General features: G+C 40.5%; 1 protein-coding gene across 5 annotated transcripts in view; it reads left to right on the top strand.

Moving 5' to 3' along the window:
- The window catches only part of SORCS2 (sortilin related VPS10 domain containing receptor 2), a 653060-nt gene that overhangs the window by 196979 nt on the left and 441013 nt on the right, over positions 1-15068 (top strand). The window lies entirely within an intron of this gene.

Raw genomic sequence — 15068 nt, 5'->3', positions numbered from 1 at the left:
ACAATCTGGCTAAAGAGCAAAAAGTGGTTTTGCCAAAAGAGCCAATATAGAGCTGAAGGGAAATTTGAGCTGGAATAACCCCTGTTGACAGACAACTAAGGTTTGTCCCTTTGAACCACATCTTTGCCGTGAGCAATTTTTTGCCGTAAGACAGCAGTATAGCTGTAGCGGCAAAACTTTCCCTATACAGATATGGTCAAAGAGGCCAGGGTCTGCCCCAACCCTAGGTGAGCTTGCTGTGCCTGTTAGCACCCTCACCTGTCCTAGCTGCTCTGTAAACAAGAGCATTACTTTTCTGTCACGTGAAATGGCTTCATGTTAGGGAATTGTGCTGTCCTGCAGGCAAGCTGCATTTCAGACAGTGTCTTGGCACAGAGAAGCTGTCTGATCTCGAGAAGTGATGTTTTCCTCTCCTTTTGAGTGTATCGTATGTTTTTCACAAGTGAATTTCTTAGTCTGAATGTGATGCCATGGTGCGTGGATCAATACTGTTCCTCTGTGGCAAGGTGTACAGAATGCCAAATGTGTTTGGCAGTCTGTTATTATAAGGCAACTTAGCAGAGCCAAGAAGCCTGCAACCACCACTTTCATTAAGGGTAATTATCCTTGAGCAGCTGGGATAGGAGCAGGAGCCTGAATGGTAATTAGCTGCAATTGTTAGGAGATGCATTTTCAGGTTCCTGTACCATTTGTCTCTCTGCTTCAAGAACAGACTGAGGGAATTGTGATAAATCCTGAGTCCTCGCTGTTGGAGAGGAGCTAGCTGCCTACTGATCAGCTCAAATTAGGATGGTCTTTGCATGTCCATGTGGTCTTGCTGCAGTGAGAAATCATCCTGCACTTGGATTGTTTGGGTCTTTGCGGCAACATTAACATTTTCCTATCTGTTTTCTCAACAGATGTATTGCTTTATTGTTGAGCTTTATGTTATAATAAATTAAAGTGACAACTACTGCAGATCTGTTTCAATTCAGTTTTGTTATACAGGTAGAGAGATATGTATGCATGTTACCAGTGAACAGAATTACCAGACTGGTAGAAGCAGACAGATCCAACCTGAGTCACAGATAAGATTGATGTGTTTCTATCCATCAACATTTTAAAAATGTCCATTTTCAGAAGTTTGGTGCTAGATTTAAATGGAAAACTAACTTTTTATTTTTAAAACATTTTTTCTCCCCACAGCCTTCTTTGGTTCTATGTTTTGGTGTCAGTACATAGTGTTGGAAGAGCTTGACAAGTAGTATGTCCTTGTTGCAACGTCTTTTCATGAAATGAGAGAATTTGTAAAGAGAGGAAAAAGAATTAGTAAAGCTCTTATCATGCAGCACAAATCTGCTAGACGCTTGATCACCCCTGCTCTGTCCTTGGATAATAACAGCCATCCTTATCTACTAATGTTCATCTTCAAAACTTTTTACAAGCATTAGTTAATGAACTCTTGGAGCACTAATTAACCATTAAAAAGAGGTGCATGATGGAAAACTGAAGTGAACATGTTAGGTTGTACATACTTTCTCTGTATTGTATTCCTGCGTAGGAAATACTTCTTGTTAGTTTGGAAGAAAAAATAAAGATTGAAGACTTGCTTCTGTGCTTTGCAAAGGACCCCTGAGGAATTGTGTCAGTGAGAACCAAGGGCATTCAGCCTGCCTGCTAGATGCTGGGCCCCGGTAGGATTTGTCCTGCATGTACAGTTGTCTTTTCTGGTTGCCCAATTATATTTTCCATGACTGGCATTTATAGTGTACTGTGTAGAATAATTATTGACTTCTTTTTCACATTGTGTGTGTGAATAAACGATAACAATCTCTGTCTGTAAAGCAGGCGCAAGTTTCATAATACTACAGATTTGACTGTATATCCTTAGAAATGTCTTTTTTCCTGCTACTTCAGACTTTTTCTGTGAGTTAAGGTTTTCCTGCTTTCTGTTGGAAATGTAAAACAATGGTTTCATCCCCTCCTCCAGTTCTAGCAGAATTTCAACATACGCTATTTACGACAGTATTGAGAATTACTGATGCATTGCATCGGTGGGAGTGGAGAGGACTCCAGCATAGACTGAAGCATTTGAGGAGCCAGGCACAGGTCTGATTTTTGCTGTATGCCTTGAGGTGAGTTTTTCAACTTTCTGAAAGCCTTTTTGGAAGTCTCCACCAATCTCTGGAGGGGAGACCATGCTGATCTATCTGTTAATCAGTAGCAGAAGTTTTCATCACCAGGTGCATTTCTTTGACACTTTTCCTCTGCAAACTACGAAGTCCAGCAGTTCATGTTCCGTTGTAAGTGTGCTTTGCTGGTACTGTTTTGGCTGCTGCTTCTTTGTATAGAGAAGAACGTGGTGCGAAGGCTTGGCTATAGTGAAGCCTAACAGAGAAGAGCTCAGAGGATGGAGTAGAGATGTCCTGAGCTTAAAATAATGATCCATTTATAAACAGTAGAATCTATCCAAATACCTTCCTTTGCAGCAGCTCTTCTGCCTGCCCTCTTCCTTTTTTTTTGGCTAATCTTCCTGTCCAGCAGCTATTTGCTTGTAGGTTATGTGAAGTTACAACTTAATAATTGAAATTCCCCCATTTGTTGGCTACATATAGACCCCCTGGTGCCTTGTTAAGGGCTCCGTTACCAGTGAATGTTCTTAATTATGTTCTGGAAGACGTTGTTCAAGTCACAAGTCATTTACTCAAGGTTTGGGCCCAGCAGGTAAACATTTTCAAATTAATTTAGGTTGCTAAACAGAAACCACTTAGATCTCTTGAATGCTGATAACTTGCACTTCCTACTGAATTCAGTGGGAGAAGAGATTATTTACCACATTTTGAAATCAGGCTGATTGATGGTTAGATGACAGGATAGGCTTTTACTAGTCTCCCAGTTTGGAATATGTTGAATATGATTTGGATAGAGAGAGAGATGTCTGTAAGTGTCTGACTTGCATATTTAGAAGGGACATTGGGCATGTGCTAATGAAAACATTCACCTATAAATTACTAGGAACAACATCTGATCATAAATGACTAAACATGAAGATTTGTTATTCTCTATCTTACCAGTTTTACATAAATTAAAACAATAAAGCTGTCTTAAGAATCTCTATTATTCCTTTGTGCATCCAGATATGTACTATAGCAAATGCTCTAAATATTGTAGATACTGAAGGTATTTATAGGTGAATGATTTTTCTTTTATCCTGTTATATAAGAATATAACTTTGTTTTTATGGACCTTCACTTATTGTAAATCTTTTTTTCTTTGCATTGAAAGCCATAGAATCCTTCTAATTTCTTTGCTGTCATTATCAGGATCAGCTTTGTCCTTGTGCCCTTACTAATGAATGACAGCCATTAGAAACACAGAGTCAGCAAAATTTATACAGGACTATATGCAGCACGAAGGGCAGGGCTCCCAGGGCTGCACTGCTGATGGACCTGGAGCTTTACAACAGCAGACTTATATCTTGACCAAAACCAGACGCTGACAAATAATAAGGGAAAGTATTCCCCTGCCCCCCATATCCAGTTGTAAATCAATCAATAAATAAAGCTAGCAAATAAACAAACTAAAAAACCCCTCTGAACAGATATAAATCTCCTTTATCCTAGCTTAAATAATTCCATGAATTTTTAGTGAGAAGAGCATGCCCATGTTCTGCTGACCAATAAAGAAGTGGAAGGTTGGGAGTTTGACATGAGCACAGCCTCAGTTTCTGATACAAACACGCATCAATTATGATGATACCTGAATTTCCAGAATCTTAATTTCAACAGGGTCTGTTGGCAGAAGCATAGCTTGTGTTAAAAGTGGTCATGGTGGTTTATGTAGCAAACGTCAACCTGGGCATGTTTTTTTTTCTAGCTGGAATTGGGGACTCCTGTTATTGTATCTTGAAGTACATGCAGTTTTGTTTTTTATTCACTCCCACTGTTGATAACCTGTCCACCTTTGGGAAAACATGTTAGCTGTTTTAATCTGAGGTAATAGTGGTGAATATCAATACTTTTTAGTGCTATACTTTGGTTTCCAACTGTGACTTTGTTAGTATAGAACTTCTGACTTCAGCATAGCGATCTTCATGATAGAAAACATTGAGCTTGCAGAAAAGCTGTCAACAACAGAATTTAATTTTATAAATAACCGTAATGCTACACTTGTTAAGATTTCTTGGAGAAAATATCACTTCAACACACATCCACATCCAGCCACAGTAAAAAAGATGATTTTTTTAGCTAGGTAGAGCCAAAAAGTTACTGTCAAATGTCATGCAGGTTGTTCTGTCAGGGTTTATGAAGTAAAATCTATCTATTTGTAAGTGAATTTAGAATAAAAATCCAGATTTTCATCAGTGAATCTCGCTCAAAATATTGTACATATAGGGGAGGGACTGGAGACATCAGCCGTGTGGAAGTGTAAATGAAATACAACCCCTGCCTGACATCTCCTGCAAGCAAGGGGGGTGCCTGAGGCATCTGACAGGAGAGTTGTATGTGGATGGACTACTTAGTCACCAGGAGGCAGGTGGCACTGAAACTGAGTTTGTGAGACTGACTGTGTGTATTGAGGTCATACAGGTTGTGTGGGTATTTGACAACTAGGTGTTCGTGGAAACTGAGGGGCTCCTATTGGAAGAACACATAAATAATGGGGGTTTGGGCTACTTTGCACAGAAAGGCAAGTAAGTGCTTAGAAAAAAGGGTACTGGGTGCTTGCCGGGTGTGTGGTGCAGCTGGGTTTGGAAGAACATGAGACTGCTAAGTCAGCACAGTAGACCCTCAACCTGATGGTGGTGCTTCCACGTCCCTGTGGCCTTTGCTGGTAAGCATTGGGCAGCTGGAGGGGAGGTCCCAACTGCCCTTTGTGCAGTGGTGACTGTGGCTTGAAGTTCTTGGCATGCACTTGCCATGCTCAGCGAGCCTTGAACTATGGGTCAGAGTTGGTCTGGGGTGAGGAGTGGTGGAGGACCCCTCTTCTGACAAGTGAGAAGCCCACCACATTTCTCCAGGTAGGTGGGCCACAAAGACAGGGGTCCTGCTTAAGCACATGGATACACAGTTAAAATGAAAAAATACCTTAGTAGAGCTGGCAAGAAAGACAAAAGCTGCAGACACTGTGGATGTAGTGGCTGAAACAGTTATCAAAGTGGAAACTGATTGCTCTATCTTTGTAATAGAGACTTCAGCCTCTTCACTTTTAACATCTGGGATGCTCTCTTCAGTTCCCTTTCTACTGAGAATAAAGAGATCATGTGCCTCAGTCAGGTTCTTCTGCCCTGCCATCCTCCCAGGTCAATATAGATATGAATTTCTTTCTGCTTTCCCAGCCACTGCTGAAATCTGTTTTATAAATAGTTCCCAAATTTTTCCCCTGCATCTGAAGTCCCATTTGCTTCTGAACAGCCAGCCATGATGTAGCTACCTCCCTGTGCGCCAGATGACTTCCTCAGTTGTTTTTCCCCCAAAGAATTCCCACTCTTTCCCGCCACTTGCTGGGGATGTGAGGATGTGCCTCTGCATTTCCTAAGCGACCTAGATCAACAGGGATAGAGTTGACAAGAGTTATAGTAGCTTCCTCTTCAACCTATTCATCCTACTTGCCTGCTGATCTCCACATGCTTTCCTCTTTTGCTAGTCTTTTTAGTCATTTCAATGGGACAATGCTTCCTATAATATTCGTACATTGATATCAAAGGGTTTATTGGAATTCAAGAAGCAGCAATTGCTGCTATGTATCACCAGTAATTAACATTCTTTAAATCCTTGATCCTCATCCATAACAATATAACATCAAAGACCCTGAAGATAAAGGAGCAGTAGCATCTAATGGTGCAGAGACTGTTTTCACCAGGTCATATATCTACATTTGTTTAGTAAGAGTTTGAAAGCAAAACTAGAAGTTCTATTATTTTTATTACTTACAGGAGCCCAACTACTTTAGTCGATCATGTATGCAGAAGGTGTGTATACCTGCCCACTAGTATGAGGAAGAGCAAAGAGATCATGGTTAGGCAGCAAAAAGGCTTTTTGAAGACTTCCATGAGTTGAGGCTCTGGGTTTATTCTGCTAGTTCTTCAGAACTGATACCCCACTGCTGTGTAGTGAAGCATGCCGGGATCTTACCATACTTCCCTCCCTGCATCCCTTTGGGATGGTTCATCTTCCCCTTCCTTTCAGAGAATCCAGAGATGGTTTTTGATGTAAGAACTCCTTCATGTTTTTAATCACGAAGAATAAGCTAACTAGCTTCTTAATGACAAAGTGAAAGCTTTATTCCAAAAAAACCAAAAAAAGGAGAGTATATTCAAATTTTCCCCCCAGTTACTTACTTTTTCAGTTGCAGGGCCACCTCTTCTTCCTGGTAAGGAATGCATTTCTTTCTTTTCTCTAATACTTCTGTCTTCTCATATTCAGGAGTGCTGTCCTTAAGCCACAAGGCACTGTTACGTTATTCGCCTGTGAGCAGAAAGGACCTTTCCCATCCTTATTGCCTGAATAGTTAAATCACAGTGGAATGTATATTTAGAGAGGCCAAAAAATAATCTGTGAGGTAGGGGGGCAGCCTGTCTTGTGTTGACTGGTGTCTGGAAGAGATGGCAAAAGTCTCTCTGTTAACATCTTGTTGGTGTCATTCAGACTCAAAGACTCAATGGTATGTCATCTCTCATCACAAGCTACTTGCATGGAGGGCAGTTCTAGTCCTGACTCTGGTTATTAGACAGGCACACTTCATATAGTAGTTCAAATTGTAGTAGTTCAATAAACCTTCATTTATTGTATGCAGGTTAGTGGACAAGTCTGAAGTAGTACATGTTTCACTGCTGTATCTGTAAATGTTTTAGCCCATTTATTCTTCTGCAGCTGTTCCACTGCATACTTGGAGAAGATAGCAGGCCTTTCAAACCAGCTTATATGAACTGATAGGGCCTCAGAAAAGGTATTTTTCCTGAAAAAACAAACACCCCCCAAAAGGCCAAAATGACAACAACAAAAAGTAACCCACCTGGTAGCCACAGGTAGCCACCCACCTGAATAGCTGCAGATACTGAGATCTGAACTGAATATCTGCATGGTACTCTCCCCAACAAAAAAAACCCAAAACCCTCCCCTGTATTACGGAAACTTCCCCGTACTGTTTTGGGTGACCTTACTGACAACACAGTCCTGTAAAACCTGCAAGCAGAAGCAAATTGTTAACTAGATCAGTAGAGTGAACTGCTATTGAACTACTCCATGCTCAGCAGCCTTAGTTTCCTTTGGTAGATATATTGATGAGCCAACACTAATTCCTCAAGCTGTTTATGCTTCATGTTGTCAGAAGGCCAGTCTAAGGCTTTTCCCTCTCTTCAGATGGCTGAGAGAATACTAAACTGCATTTTTCTTTCCAAGTTAGCCTTACACTGAAAAACATGTATTCAGCTAGTTTCGGCCGCTGTCCTAGTGTTTCAGTCCCCCCCAGCTGTACCTACTGATCACGTGCACTAGTTTCCCTTACCCAGCCTTTAGCTTTGTCCACCTGGCATCAAAAATTGGTAGAAACAGCATTCTCAGCTGGAGTGTTTAAGCTTAAAAAAACTCTTCCAGGTTCACTGCAACAATATCCTTAGGGACGTGGCTTGATTATGTTGCATGGAGCTTGTCTGAACCACCAAAGAGAGCAATTGGTCACTTAGTAAGTATGCTAAAAAGTCTGAGAATGAAAGAGGGCTGCTTGGGAGGGGCATCTGGTGAGACCACCTTAAACATCACCCAAAAGTAAGTCTGGTTTGTTAATATGCTAGGAATTCTTATGATGCTGTCATCAAGGGGTGAACTTTCTTTTTAGTACAGCAGTATTAGAAATACTGGTTTTTAAATGTGTATATGTATATGTACAGTGAGCAGAGACTTCTCATTCCACTGAAAGTAAATTTTTCTTTTTTATTGCAGAGGCTGGTGATGAGTTATGACTAATTTTTAACTTTTGGAAAAGTAAAGAAAAAAAATCTCTATTCATTCCCAGTTCAGGAGTTTTACTCCATGCACAGGCTTGCTTCAGGGCCTCGCATCAGACCACACTGTGGTTTTGCAGCCCTCAGTGCCTCCTTGTGTCTAGCAACAGGTATCTGGGCAACTCCTCATGCAGGCTGCTCTATTAATTGCCACTGGTTACCCTTCTGCGTGAGCCACTTCTCAGTTCCGTGGCATGACTTGACTCTGGAGTTCCATCCCAGGTGTTTTTTGACTTCACATTATCTCTAAATGTCAGCTCTTTGGGGACTTTCCTTGTAAATGATCTTTCTCATCTGATCTTGTGAGTACCAGCGACTAGCTTGCACATGGACCTCTTCCAGCTTTTTTTATCCACTTCCCTAGCAGTCATTTCTTGAATTGTTACATCTGGTGTGAAGTAGTTGCCCTGAGGCTGAGAATTAGAGCTGACATCTTTAAGAAAACCCCAGCTTCAGTGTCTGCTTTATAAGTCTGCATACACCTTGGTCTGTAGGTTCGTGCAGTGTGTTTGCATTGCTCACCAGTGCATTAGGAAGCTCCCTTGCTAATTGTTTGCAAACTGACTTTTCACAGACGATCTCTTATGTCTTACATCTGGGCACAGAGCTCTGGCTGGGATGCCCTTGCCAGGTCTGGCACAGCTGGCTTCGCTTCACTTGAGCTGTCTCTTAAGACAACTGGCACAAGGAAAACTGCACGAAAGTATTTGCAGTGCATACAGAATTACTCCTCCTGTCTGCCTTCTGGCTTGCCATCTCTTTCGATGTTTCCGAAAGCTGGTCTTTCCTGCCTCCTCCCCTGCTTGGAAGTGCTGTAAGCTTGCATAGTTATCTCTAAGACCCACTGAGAAACCACAAGCAAGAGGTTTTGGTATCACTGTTGAAAATTCTGATAGATACAATGCAGCTTTTTCTTTAGCATTTTCATATATGGAAAGCGATAACTCCAAAATTCAAGTACAGAGATGCTTGGTCTGATCAACATTATCAGTAAATTTAATCTCATGTGGAAATGCTTTTGCCATCTGAATCTGCTGGCAGCACTTGTCATTATTATTTTGAAAGATCAGAATTTTTGAACACAAAAATTTACAATTTCAGCAACCATAGGTAGGATGTGACTATTTGTTATCTACTGTAATAGATAACTGTCTTGTTATCCAGCTTTAACACTAAGATGCAGGTCCACTGGGTTTTTTGGCTAGGTAGGTATGGTTTTACTTGGCAAATGCAGCTGGCTTGTTGTTTTAGTTCACCCAGAAGTGACACAGCAGATTATACTCGTAATCATAGCCAATATAATATGGGAAAAGTGAAGAATTTCAGAGTGTAAAAGGAGTAAGAGGGAAGAAGAGTAATTTTTATCAAAGGTTACTGTTTACTCAAAAATGTGATCTCTCTGTGCTTTGTATTGCAAAGGTGAAAAGGCAAAGGGCCAAGTCAGCTTGGGGCTCATGTTAGTGTAATTCCATGGCACAGTAACAGTATTTTCCCATTACATGAAGAGATTGCAGCCAAGGTGCATCTATATACTAGACACGTATAACCTTATAATGTTGGAAAACCTGCACTTTAGAAAACTAGATCTAGCAGATGAGTGAAATAAATAAGCCAGGAAAGGAGAGGACAGAAATCCGGGTGTTGGTGGTAATTGCATCATTAGCAGTAATCCCAATTGCCCAGCCATTAGGACAGAGTTCTTGTGTCAGGCAGATGAGATGCATAAAGCAGTTTTGTAACAAGAGAGACGGCACCTTTTACGCTCCTAAAAACAAACTAGCCAAGGATGGAGCGTAGTGTGGGAAAATTGCACCATATGCTCGTGGGTTGTACTGAACCTCACTGCAGAAAACCTGAAAGCCGGCCAGGTGTCTGTGTCTCAGCAAAGGCAGAGTAGGTGTTTGGAGAGCAGGCTGATGGAGGTAACAAAATCACTGAGATGTTCTGCCAGGTGCCATCCTAATGCGGCTCAGGGCCAAGCCTGAACAAGCTTCCTGGCCCCATATCCCCATGCATAACTGTGGCTCCTGCTGCTTAAGGACCCAGCTTGTCTGCACAGCCTGCCAGCATCTCTTCACTGCCGCAGTGGGCAGAGGCTGGCGGACGGAGGCTTCCCACCACCCTGGAGAGGAGCACGGGGCTGGAGCCAGCCCTGTCTGCTGTCACTCGACAAGTGGTGTACCCTGGGCTGGGAAGGCAGGGTGGGCACTGGTGGAGACGGGGGGTGAAGGCAGGCACTGACTATGAGGGTGGGGGTTCCTCTGCTGGCATGGCCAAATGCAGTTTAGCCTACGCCTCCCAGAAGCTGAAATATGACCCAGCTCTTCTGAAACAATTTAGCTTTGAAAAGCTGCACATCCTGCCTGGAGTCCTTCAGCTTCAGAGAGCAGAAGGTCTCGTTGGTTCAGGATGCTTTGGTAGCACGTGTGGCTTTGGACTTAGCTTAGTTTTCCTGTTTGCAACAGAGATGCTGTGTGTGGCTCATAATATACAGAGAAAAATACCCAAATGTGAGCATGGTTTCAACACTGTGCATCTCGGTGAAATTCCTCTTCTAAGCTCAGAAGCTAGCTCCTGCTTATGGGGTTATCACTGGGGGAAGGACAGGCAGCAGGAATTAGCAGAAACCAAATTCCCGTGACTTAGATATAAGAAGCTCTCTCTTGACATAGTTTGCTAACATCTTCACAAAGGGATTTGGTTCGTATGTTAAAAAAACACCCTTGTTGTCCATACCCACTTACATACCATTCATTTGAAGTGTCCTCCTTAAACTGGTAGATTTTAGTGCACACAGAGGCCGGTAACTTGAATCTGTCACGTGGTATGGGAGCACGGGATGGTGGTATGAAGAGCCTGCTTGCTTACAGACCTGAAGGAGCTGTTCAGGTGTTTGGGGTTTTTTTTGTTTTTTTTTTTTTTTTTTTTTAACTTATCACATGCTATAAGTCCTAATTATATTTTTGTTTATTAAAACAACACACTTAAACACATTTCTTAGTATTGCATTGCCTGGAGCTGTTAGATACTATTACAGAGTAATTCGGTAGTTAAGACACTGTTAAAGCATGTGTAGAATTTGAAAGGCTTTTTTTACTTGTAAGGCTTATATATATATATACTTATATAGATACACACACACACACTCTGCTGAAAGAGGAAAAAAAAAAAAACCCAAAACCAACAGAAAAAAGGAAATTCCACTAAGGAACTTAAACCAACATTTAAGTAATAGTGAAGAGCCTGGCTTAAGCTCAAAAATTTAAGGAAATTCAGAGTTAAGGCTGACAATCCATGTTGATAATCAGCCTTAATTTTTATTTCTTTCTTTATTTTTACAGTAATGACAGTGGAGGCTGGAGTTGTCAGCCCTTCAGCTTTAGCTCAGAATCTGGTTCTAAGTCAGACACTTAATATTGAAGAAAAAAAAAATCAGATTATTGTAAATCAGTTTTTCTTGTAATAACACAGTGCACTATTTCTGTAGAGAGGAGAAGGTCTTAAAGAAAGCTGTTCTTCTGGGTAACAGTATCTCCATCCTGGCATGCTAAGATGCAAGCATGAATGCGGTCTCTCACCAGCAGCAAATGTTCCTAAGGAGTACAACAGGATCACCCACCCTGTAGGTAGAGAAGTAATGTGAAAGCAGAGGTTGCAGTATTCTGCAAACTGCAGGTGATCAAGCGTCAGGAGATTAAACTCATTCAGAAATCAGTAAGCAGCTTACTGAGTGCATATGTATGTGTATATATTCTCTCTATATGATTAGTATATGTACAGTCAGTGTAAATATAAACACATAATCAGTGTATATGATATTTCTATCTGTGTTTACTTTCTGGCCTCTGAACAGCTAGAGTTTACTTGCTGAAGTCTCCTGAACTTTTCTTTGAGCTTAAATACTATGACACAACCAGTTAGAATTTAAAAAATAAATAATTTTCTGTAATAAGTGTCTAATTGCAATAAAATCCTAGATGTTAAAAATGGCAATTATAAATTACTGATGCTGAATTCTTTTCTGTTTGGAAAGGTCACTTAAAACTTCTCTCTGATTTGCATTTTATTGATGTGTAACTGTAATATTTACAAGAACTTAGGTGAAATGGGAGGCAGAGATGAGAAAACTTGCATTCTTTTTGGAAGTCTAAAAAGAACTCGCTATTCTGTCTCACTGCTTGGCTGAACAGTGTTTCCCGCAGATGCGATGAGACCTCCTCCTACTGTTTCATCTTATTTGCACTCAGTGTCTACACAGGGGACGAAAATCTCAGACCCTTTGAATGAGAAGTACTTGAAATCATACAAAACAGCTAGTGCACATTGATCACTCATCTCAACCCAAATGGCCACGATCAAACCCTTTTCCCCGGGAGAGATGGCTTTTCCTGCCGGGCTCCAGTGCCTCCCATTTCAGCTGTGAAGTAGGGTGCTCTGATGGGAACATCTTTAATGCAGGTTCCTCTCAAGTCCTTATCGACTGGAGTCAAGGTTATTGGCATCCACTGCCTTTGAGATGGAAAATAAATCTCATGATCTGGAACTTAAAGAAAATGTTCCTTGGATTTCCCTTGAGAGCACTAATCCCTATTTTTAATTGGGAGGCAAAACTTTAAAAAGAGGATTTTATTAGGCCTCATGTTCCATCAAGTAAAAGAGCAATTTGCACAGCAGCAGCTTTGTATTCCAGTGGTAGTGAAAGAAATGCTTGAAATGGGCATAAAGTTTGAGCAGAGATGCATTTCAAGTGTGTTAAACATCTTTTAGGAAAATGTTGCTGACATGCTGTGTTATGGTTTTTTTTTTTAAGGTACATATCCCTCTAAAGAAATAATAGGCTGTATTTAAAAAAAGAAAAGAAATCTACTAGATACATCACTACGAGGGCTATTACCTGTTGCTAGCTTCTTCACATTTTTATTTAAAGCTGTAGAGCTTTCATATTTTGAGCGTATCTGGGGAAATTGCCAATGCAGTTCAGAGTCATTTCCGGATGTTTGGAGTTTAAATTTGCTCTATGCTCCAGCTTTTTTTTTTTTTTTTGACAAACAACGTTTACACGTTTCACTGGGAGAGAAATGTCAGAAACATCACCGTTTCCATTGAAGCTAAGGTCCCTGTGTGATGCTATAAACAAACTGATACCTGCAGTTCTCTTGCAGTACTAAGTTGTCTTGGGTAATGTTCTTCCCTTCGCCCTCAATCCCACTCCAGCATCTCATGCTTTATAGCCCTGTAGATGTGTGTGGCTGCTGTGAGCTGGATGCAGGCAGGCTGTACTGCGACCACAGACATGCTCTGATATTTTTTTACATAGAAGACACATGCCTCTTGAGGATTTTTGTGGGCAAAGAATTTCAGCTGCTGGAAATGAAGAATAGTCATGCCAAGGACAAACCAAAGTAGCTTTGTCATCTTGCAGCAGGCAGCTTTTTATTTGCAGAGGAAAAGACTCTATTGTGGTTTTGGTTAGTCTGGATCTGCGGGTTGGGAGGTCGACTTGAACTTCTCAGAGACCCTGTTGTCAATAAGTACCCTACTAAGGCTGGCCTTTTTTCCTAATTCCCCTTTTAAATGTAGTTGTAGTGAATTCTTAACTTTGGAGCTTGCAATCTTTCTGCCAATCTTGTTGCATGGGTGGTGAAATTTCAGCTGTGAAATTCTGAATGAAGGGTGTTGCAGGGACACAAAAACCTGAGCTAATTTCCCCTCATTTTTCTTCTCCTGAAAAAAAGGATGAAAGGCTTTTCTTACAGCATCTCTAATGAGTTGTTCAGATTCTACATCTCCCTCTGCACCTCACAATTCAGAGTAAGCAGTCAGGACTGATGTTACCTTAACAGGAAATTTCTGTTTCCAGGGGAAAGGAGAATCTTGAACTTAAATTCCTTAGCAGCTCTAAGTAATTCAAGACATAGCACATCCCATGTAGATCTGATAGCTGAACTGTGTAAAGAAACACAATTAAATGTAATAAAGTATAGATTCGAATTGCAGTTTCTCCTGAATGTAACCCTGAAGTGTCTTATATTAATATTTACAATTGATATAAATCATTGCAATTAATAATGACACTAATGAGACAGAAACAAACTTGTAACTTTATTAAAATTCTAATTTCAATTATGTAATGTGACTCTGGCATTTGAAGTGAAAATGGATGCACATTGATTAAATTTGAAAAATAATTTTTTTGAGTCTTTTTCTTAAAAAAATCGTTATAGCTTGTTTTGTCAGTAAGGTTTACAGTTACCTGTAGTGGAAGTGCAGAGCTCCATTAAAATAAATGGAGATCAGGAGAACAAATAGTTGGAAGTTCTAGTCTTGTAGCAGACTCCTGCTGAAGCAGGTTTGGTTACCATTTACCTCTGGGCTTATGTGTCTTGCAATTTAAATATCATTTTGCATAACCTGAAGTCATTAGGGATTAGGAATATTTATGGTAACCATAAAATATGGTAACCATAAAATAAAAAAGATGTAGTATTCATAGCATCAGGTGTGGTAAATACGTAGTGATCAAAACACTGAGTTTTCAGGTACTTCCCCTACTTTTCTGATCAAAACAGCACTATAAAATAGAAGCACTTAATTTCATATAGCTGTTATGATCTTTCTGCTAACTCAGACAGTAGAAGAGTACAAATACTTCTCACCACATCTTAGCCAAGAAATGCACATTTAAAAATAGGTTCTTAGTAGTTTCTTCAGCATTCTGTATTCTCCTGCCAGGAATCCTCTGTTCTGATCCTGATTATTTTCAAACCTCAATCATGTAAGCCATAATGATAATGAAAGATATTTGGTGCTCTAAGAAAATATCATAAGCAAGAGAGTAGAAAATTATTTCAGTACTGTCTTGGGCTTTGCAAGCTTAACAACGTGACCCGTCTCATGACTGAAATATTTGCAAAAACACTTCGTCTCACAGATTCTTTCCCAGCTTTTCATCATAAACAGTCTCTCCATCTTCTTTTTTCTCTCTGTTTCAGACTTTCTTAATTGCTACAAGTCCTAGTGCACAAAAGTCTCATCTGAATGCATCATGCAAAATCTTCCTGGCTGTAGCAGAAAAGTCTGCCCTGTT

This window comes from Ciconia boyciana, chromosome 5, assembly GCF_034638445.1.
Source record: "Ciconia boyciana chromosome 5, ASM3463844v1, whole genome shotgun sequence".
In the NCBI taxonomy this organism is placed as follows: domain Eukaryota; kingdom Metazoa; phylum Chordata; class Aves; order Ciconiiformes; family Ciconiidae; genus Ciconia; species Ciconia boyciana.
The sequence above is the reverse complement of the archived record's forward strand: the minus strand, read 5'-3'. Positions and strand labels throughout refer to the sequence as shown.